Genomic DNA, 9,512 nt, shown 5'->3' with positions numbered 1-9,512 from the left:
ACAAATCCAATTTCCAACATCACAAGTATAGAGTTTTATAAGGTTTTCAGCTAAAATTTACTTACTTTGCTCAAGTTAAGCTTACAACTTTCAGAAAAAATCCAAAATTATTGCAAATAATGTGTATTTAGCATGCAAAAGAAAAGTTAAATTTATAAGTACTTTAGTCTTAAAAATGATCCTCTCATAAATTACTACACAAACTCATAGCTTACACATGTAATACAGGTAGTGCTTACACCAATCAGAAAAGTGATGAGGGCAACACTCCAACCTACATCAGAAGCAATGCCCAAAGAAAATCCTTTGAGTGCTTACCATATTTAGATAACACAACAGCGGATTGGACCTATCCAAGTAATTTATCACATTGGACATAACAAATAGAGTTTATATTCCATAACCAAGATAGATGGGACAACTGTTATCATGTACTGAACTCTTTAAACTACTTAATAATAGACCCATAAGCAAACAATGAAAAAACCACAGAATTTATTAAAACTGTGAAATATCTCAACACTTAAACAATGTGCAAACCCATAAACCCCTTTATAAATCACAATAATCTACAGCTATAAATCCTCACATTAACATCCAATCTTTTAAGTCAACTATAAATATTCATTTAATTAATGCATAACCCTACAACTACAAACAAAAAAACAAACAAAAATTGTTTTATCCTGCAAACCAAAACAGAACACAACAACTGTACTCATAGGAAAACATACCGTTGATTCCAATCCTTGTCTTCCCACCAGTCCTTGATCCTAAACAAATAAACATAAAAGTGAAAAGGGAAGGTGAAAAAAATATAAAATAAATAAAATAAAAACTTACCAATTCCGAACAAAGGCCACGGTGAAGGGAGGATCGTCGCGAATGGGAATCAGCATCGCAAATGTGGATTAGCGTCGCAAATGGGAATTAGAATCGTCAAGGATCATCGCCAATGGGAATCGGAATCGTTGAGGTCGTCACCAATGGGAATCGGAATCGTCGAGATCGTCACCAATGGGAATCGTCGAAATCGTTGAGATCGTCGCCAATGGGAATCGTTAAGAACAGGATCGTCACGAATGGGATTGTCGCGAATGGGTTCGGCATTGGGATCGTTGTGAATGGCATCGCGAATGGGTTCGGCGTGGGGTCGTCGCAAATGGCGTCGCCATTGTTGAATGGGTATTTGGCTTTTGGGAGGCTTTTTGGAGGCGCTGGTTCATCACTCTTTTGTTGAAATAACACAAAAGTTATAAAATGAAAAAGGTACCTAAAGTAATATATTCAGGTCTTTAGCAACGAAACTTTTCCGTCGCCAATGCCTAGTTTGTTGTCGCAAAAGGTATCATCTTTTTTAAGTTTTTAGCGATGAATTTCGGTTTTGTCACTAAAGACCCAGGCTTGTTAAGATTTTTAGAGACGAAATTCATATTTCGTCACTAAATCATACTTTTAGTGATGAATTGTGATTTCGTCACTAAAAACATATAAGTGCAAAACTATTATTATTTTTAGTGACGAATATTTTTCGTCGCTAATTCTTCCTTATAGCGACGAAATGATTTTCGTCACTAATACTATCCATAGCAATACCTACAGTGACGAAATATTTCGTCACTGTAGATTAATTAAACTCGCGCCAAAGTTTCCCTCCGCTGGCGCTCATTTTTCAGATCACAATAGCGACGAAATTTATTTTTCGTCGCTAAATATTATAATTTTTTTCATTATTAGTGACGAAATTCATATTTCGTCACTAAAGCTGTATTTTTAGAGACGAAAAATATTTCCTCACTAATTTTCGTTGCTAAAAATACATTTTGTTGAAGTGCCAATTGAATCAAACCTAAACCTGCTTGACCCAAATCATTTACCAAGTCTAACTCTATCCATTGATTGTAGATAGGGTGGCCCCATCAATAATGTAACCTTTATATGTGAACTTCGTCAAAATTGTTTGGAAGCTTTAATCTCTACATGTGGAAAAGAAATGACAAATAAGTTGGAGTTGGAGGTAGATGCTTGGAAAGGGAATCTCCTAACCCATCCTCATCTCTTATTCGATTTTAAGCTCTGAAAGCTACCCCTGTAAAGTGAGGACAATGACCATTCATAAAAGCAATAATCACATATAAAGTGTATGCGTAAGAAATGGGGCATGGGATGGGTTTGGGGGCCAAAGAAATGAATGTCTATGATGAAAGCCTAAAAGTTTTCTTGGTGTTATTTGAGTGAAAAGATCTATGCATATAGAATGCAGTGTGCACAGAAAAAAAGAAAAAAAAAAGGTTAAATTTACAAACATTCCCAAATTAGCAAGTCACATAATTTAAACTAGAAATTGTGAAGGACTCATGTATGAATTGGCATCCAGATTTAAAAAATATTATGAAATTATTGTCACCTTCTGTTATATCTATAGTATTACTCATACCGTAGCAAGAATCAACAACAAAAAGAAACATTTCAATAGATGAATACCATCTTAAAATATGCAATAAAAGTTGAGGATTAAATGTGCGTTTGAGATCAGTTTATTTTACTTTTTGCCATTTTTTTTTAACTAAATGTGTGCCAAAATACGCTTGTATTTTGAAAAGAGTGAAGAAAAAGTAAGAATTTAAAAGTTTGTGCACAAAAGCTAAAAAATAAACAGAATACTGGACCAAACAGACATTAAATGTATAATTAAACCTAAAGTTTTATTATCTTATAGACTAATTCATCATTTTTAAACGTAATGTAAAGAGTTCTACTATGATAATGAAAAATCTCACAATATTTTTTTCAACAAGTTGAGATGTCAATTTACCATATGTTAAAATAAAATAAATTTATACCCAAACTAACAATAGATCAAAATAAGATTATTGTAAAGATATTGTGAGATTTTGTTGTGTTTATGAAATTTCTCTAATACAGAAATAATAACTAACTATTTATTTACTATATTATTGATTTAACACTATCATTTATTGATATATTTAGTTAGACTATCATTTCATATTTAACAATCTCCATGCTCTTTCACATTTGTATAATATGATTGATGTGTTTATTATACACACCCTAATATACACAAGTTTACACAAGCTCACAAAATGCATTAAAATTGTGCATTTTATGAGTAGGGATTTACTAACGTATGCCTTTAGGGCATATGTTAATAAATTATTTTAGAAATTTTTTTATAGAAAAACGAAAAAAGTGATTAACTTTTTTGACAATCTTTTCAATTTTTTATAAAAAGTTTCTTAAAATAAATGGTTTATGTGTGCCCCACCCGCACCAGAAATCAATTACCACTGCCACAACAACAAAAACAACGACAACCAGTAGCATCCAACATTATCACATACCCATCCAACATTAACCCATACCCAAAAAAAAAAAAAAAAAAAAAAAAAAAAAAAAAAAAACTGCAACCCATTGTGATACCACCATTGGGGACGGGCTCCTCTCCCGTTTGTCATTCTCCAGTTCTCTCCCATTTTAATATGGATGAATGCCACGTGGAAAAAAAACAATCCAAAGGCCAAAAAATAAGCCACATAATTCTCTCTTGTTTCGCCTCTCTCTCAATCACTTCACCTCTTTTCTCTCTTTTCAAACGGACCAAACCTGAGCATCAGACTATCAGAGGCATCAAAACAAAAAGAATAGAGGATGTGAGTGCTGTGCTTGGGATTTTATCATTCTTGGCAAGAGTGGTCAGATTGGGTTCCTCCCAATAGAAGGTTGGGTATAAGGGTAAGGATGGTAATCTCACACCCACCTTACACAACAGTATTTTCTTGGCTTCCCCTGAGAGAATAGAGATCTTTAACTCCTTTTTGGTCTCCTCAAGCACCGATTTTCTCCAACCAGCAAGCTCTGATCTTGGTGCCGACTCAACTCAACTTTATATGAAAAATTATCAAATAAAAAATTGGATTTGTTTCGTGGCTTTTTTTTTTTTTTTTTCCTTTGGGTTGCACAGAACTCACATCCTCTGTCCCTTTTGTTTTGATGCTTAAGATGCCCAGGTTTGGTCCGTTAGAGAAAGAGGAAAAAGAGGAGAAAGAGAGACAGAGAGAACAGGTGAAAGTAACTGAAGAATGGAGAAAGAAGAGAAAGAATTTCATGGTTTATTTTTTGGCCTTTGGATTGTTTTGTTTCCACGTGGCATTCATCCATATTAAAACGGGAGAGAACTGGAGAATGACAAACTGGAAAGGAGCCCGTCCCCCACCACTGCAACTCACCACCACACCAAACCAGCTCACCACTACAATCCACCACACCATAGACCAAAACCCACCATTGCATGACCCACCAATACCCACAACCCACAAAACCCATGACCCATGACCTCCACAGCACCATGAACACTGCATCACCCCACTACCCACTAGCAACCCCCAGCCCACCGACCCACAACCCACAATGTCTCCACCACATAAACACCCCTATTGCCGCACATGAGAGAGAGAGAGAGAGAGAGAGAGAGTAAAAAAAAAAAAATACATAGAAATTGAAAGAGAGAATGGCGAGTCTAAGAGAGAAGAGAGAATAGAGAGTCGGAAAGTTGAGATTTGGGACCGAAGGAGAGAGAAGATAGAGTTAGTGAAGAGAGAGAGAGGAAAAATAAAATAATAATTTTAACTTTACCAACAAGTTACTGTAAGTTGTATTAAAGACTAAAGAGCATTAGCAAACCCTCAAATTGCTATTTTACAACCCAAAAAAAAAAAAAGCCCTCTTTATCCATGTGTGTAAATTTAAAAATTTTTACAATCCTACTATAATAATTTCTTATATTTACAACTCACTGTAGCTAAGATGTAAACTTAAATCTTATTATTTTGATTCACATTCTCTCTTTTCTCTCACCCAGGTTAACTCTGTGTCTCTCTCTCTCTGCCTCTCTTGTCATTCCTCAAGGAATATATCCCAACAACCCAAAGAATATACATTAATTGAAAGCTTAATCATATTTGAAGCTCCTTGTAATTATTTATCCATCCAATTCAGAATATCACAAAACTTCTTCACTGAAATTTTTAGAAAAACTCCAAGCAGATATGCATTTAACACGAAAAGATTAGTAAACAGTATGAGTTCCATGGGATAAGTTATAAAGTTTAAATCAAATTAGCTAGAACAGGTTTAAAATCGGATTCAACAAAAACATGTGAAACACGCACTCATAAGTTATTACACTGAAAGATAAGTTAAATCATCCAAAGCAATAGTAGCAATGCTAGCCTTTATCTTTGTTGTATATATCTATGCTAACCGAGAAGTTTCTCCGTCTTAAACAATTAAGAATAAGATATAGATATTTTCTTCAAGAAAACCAAAATAAAAATAAAATGTTTATATTAATACGAGAAAATTTATATTTAAATTAAAAATTCATTTACTTCAAATCCCATGTACCGTTATAAACAAGTCAATTAATTGTCCCTCCTTTCAATAAGTCTTAATTTCAACTCATCAGAGAAAAATCTTTGGTATAATCTACTGTTATAGAAAAAGCAAAAGGGAAATTTTTTGACTTCATAGTATTTTTTTTCTTCTAATATTTTATTTTATAGAACAATATGTCCATAATCACACCATAACATAACTATTTCCGACTTTAGAGAGACAACAATAATTATATAGCTTAAGAACTACTGTTTTTAGTTCCTGATGAGTCATCTCGACTTGTGACACTTATAGTAACAGAATCAAGACCAGGTAACTTAATCAAGTACTAATTGTACTTAACTCAGTTTCACTAGTCGACTCCAACACCTGTCCATGGTAAACACTGTTGTACCAAGGAGCTCCATTGGTTGTAGCAACACGGAATGATACCACTTCTAAATTGGTATCCTTGGTTGCTTCTGCATACTCTTGGAGCTCTAATGCAAACTCCAGCTTTTCCATCACATCATTCATCTTGGGCCGTTCGATTCCATGATCACTTACACAACTCTTTGCAAGTTCCACATATACCTTGAAACACTCTGGGGTTATCTTGTTCGTTAGATATGGATCAATGATTTCACTGATGGTCCCTCTCTCAATACATTTTCGAGCCCAACTTGCCAAATTTCGTTCCTCTTCTTCAAGTCTTTGGTTCAGTGCTTTTCGGGCACACAACACTTCAAACATCACTACACCAAATGAGTACACATCAGATTTCTCAGTTAATTGCTGGCGCCTTGCATAATCTGGATCCAAATATCCCAATGTCCCCTTTACTAGGGTACTAACGGCAGTGTTATCCAAACCCATTTTGGACAACCCAAAATCCGAAACCTTCGATACCCATTTCTCATCCAATAGAATATTTGTTGTCTTCACATCACGGTGGATAATAGGGTGCTTTGTACATGTGTGGAGGTAATGCAAACCACGTGCTGCTCCTATGCATATTTGGAGCCTTTGTTTCCAGGTGAGGGGATCATTAGGGGTGTCATAGAGGTGGTCGCAGAGGGTACCATTTCCCATGTACTCGTAAACAAGTATCATCTCACCCTCATCGTTGCAGTATCCGATGAGAGACACAACGTGCACATGACGAAGTTTAGAAAGCATCTCGATCTCTGTCATAAACTCACGAGCACCTTGTCGAGACTCCTGTTTCATGCGCTTGATTGCCACCGTTATATTACCTAAAGGACGAAATATTGTATTATTGTGTTTCTAAAATCCAATAAATGTGGCAATGAATGTGATTTGTGGATTTTAACAACCTAGGAGAACACATTAGTTTGTAAATTTCAACAATCTATTAGAACACTTTAGTTTGTAAGTTTTATATAATAAAATTTGTATCTCTAGCACATTTACTAGGTTTTATTGTGCATAAACAAAGAGTATGACTTATGTCTAGTTTCTATGCTCTTTGGAAACTATATGATGTGAAGACGTCCTAAAATAGGACACGGTGGTTACATTAAACAGTTTATATATATATATATATATATATATATGGGCAATGATACTCGCTTTCATGTTTTAAAAGAGGACATTTTCTTTTATCTTCTAAAATGTGTATGTCAGCACATTGTGGATAATATGTAAAATGAGTGTAAGAAAATATTCTCCCTTCATATATGACCATGTCCAATACGTATAGGAACTCAACACAAGTCGAATTTGATCAAATTATGAAACAATTCTGCAAAATATAGTATCACTAATCTTAATTATTTGCAGTTAGATAATTCTGCAAAATATAGTATCACTAATCTTAATTATATGTAGTTAGACTGCAATTAGGACTAATTCAGGAAAAAAACTAAAAATTAGAAGATAATTATGGTATTATTCATTACCTTGCTCAATCAGACCCTTGTAAACATTGCCAAAGCCACCTACACCAACAATTAGATCTTCATTGAAGTTGTTGGTTGCTGTTTTGATTTCATCTAGTCTGAAGTAGCGGCATAGTTCTCCAGGCAGTGATGAAGCTGTTCTCCTTGAGAACTCTCTTTTGTAAGGATCTGGCCTAAACCAACACCACCACTTTGCTAGTGGATGGTAAGAACCATAACACCCAGTCTTCTTCAATTTACAGAGAACCATGAAACACACTAGAGCGGCCACGACTAAAAAGCCAACACCACTTCCAATAGCAATGAACATTGTTTTCTTTGTCTTAGCCAGAGCAGGTTGTTGACCCATCGGTGGAGGGACCATATTTAGTCCAGCAAGATTGCCAGATAGGTCGCTCAATTTGAACACTTCCACACCGTTTAAAATGGCATCGCGGAAAGTTGCATCTGTTCTAGGGTGTAGATCAATGGCCAGAGTATGATTGTCCTCGCCCTTGTTTCGGATCATTACTACGTAGTCCTTGTAGTATGGCGTATCGCTATTGTCAGCCCACGATATTACATCTGCCGTTTCTTCTGCTAGCTGATAATCTATATAGATGGTGAATGCCCTTGAGCCAGAGACGCGCACCCCAGGATCTATTTCGCAGAAATGCAGCCTCACCAGATAATGGAATCCCGTCACAACAGGTAATCCCCATGTCAAATTAGACATTGAGTTCCTAGTCCTGTTGGGACCCATTGTAGCTGCAGACTGATAGACAGCTTCAGGTGCAATGTATTTTGGTATTTTTGAGTATTTGAGTTTCAAAGATGGATCACGAGGAATTGTACCGTTGCTCAACAAATTATCCTTTGTGCTCTTGGACCATTGTCTAAACATTCCAGTGTCTTCCATTGGGGGTATGGAGCTCCCGCCAATGTTTAATCGATAAACCATCTCGAGTGCCATGCTGTCGTTTATGTAGAAGTGAGGAGCCTGGCCAACATAAACAGGAACTTTACCTTCTATAATAGAACTACTTGAGGTATAGTACAGGTCCATAGGCATGGAGACAACCTCAATACCATTAATGAAAGCATAGCAACTAATAGAACCACTTGTAAAAGGAATGAAGGTTAAGTTCAATTTTTTATTTTTTTCAACATTGATGCAGAACTCTTTAACAAAAGACTTTTCGCCTGAAGAATTAGTATGAATGGAAGCGCTGAAGTTTCTAAGTAAGGTGTACGAACCCGCTTTGACAGTAAAAAAGTCTTTAGACACGGTAAAACCTGAGTATGCAGCTGAGTGAAAGTACAACCGAACGAATTTCGGGCCAGGTGTGACCGGAAACACATATGTGAATTGGGAATAAGACAACCGAGCTGTACTGTAGGGGATAGACTCAACGGATGATGCTTGGCGTTGAGATTCGTTGTTTTGTTCCATGGGACCGTACTTGGAACCTCTGTCTCCGATCCAGTCACGCTCATCGGTAGCCTTTGAGTTGTCAAAAGAGCCACAGTCGAGGGTAATATTATCAACAGCTATGTAAGGGGGTGTAGAAGTAGCAACTGTGATATGGTGAAGGAGGAAAAAAAAGAGGAAGAAGATGAAGAAGAAATGTGTCAACATTGAGTGGTTCTTCATGGGAGCAAGAGGTTACTGAGTAGAAAATTGAGAGAATTTAGAGGAGGAAACGCTCCTTTTCTGTTTCAACTATACGAAAGTGAAAACAGCAAAATTACTGTATCGCTTGATAATGCTATCAACCACAATAGCTTTTAGGTCTGTACAGAGTTAAAAATGATGGAGGAATAATCGGGTGGGGTGGGGGTGAGGACTGGGAAGTAGGGTTGTGCACCTTCCCGCTAAACCCAAGCTGATCCAATCTGATCCGTCGGATTTGGTGGGATTTTAATGTTTGATAAGTTAGGTTGGGTTACAAAAAATATTTTTATAATAAACCAAGTTGGGTCTGAATCATAAAATTATAAACCCGTCAAACCCGACCGTTCCGTCTATATTTAATAATTTTTTTTTTTAATCATCTTTAGTCCTACTATCATATAATATAATATATATATATATATATATATTATATATTTAATAATTAAAAAAAAAAAAACCAATTGTACCGCACTAAAATAAAGTGAAATGCTTAACGTGTAACACTATACTCTGCAATTCACATGAGTTGTGAGTCATCTGAC

General features: G+C 35.8%; 1 pseudogene; it reads right to left on the bottom strand.

The window, feature by feature from the left end:
- Positions 1 to 5,520: 5,520 nt before the first annotated feature.
- LOC126720878 (receptor-like protein kinase FERONIA) lies at positions 5,521 to 9,060 on the bottom strand (annotated as a pseudogene).
- Positions 9,061 to 9,512: the final 452 nt, after the last annotated feature.

The sequence above is a fragment of the Quercus robur genome, chromosome 4, assembly GCF_932294415.1.
Source record: "Quercus robur chromosome 4, dhQueRobu3.1, whole genome shotgun sequence".
Lineage (NCBI taxonomy): Eukaryota > Viridiplantae > Streptophyta > Magnoliopsida > Fagales > Fagaceae > Quercus > Quercus robur.
This window is presented reverse-complemented; position numbering and strand designations above follow the sequence as displayed.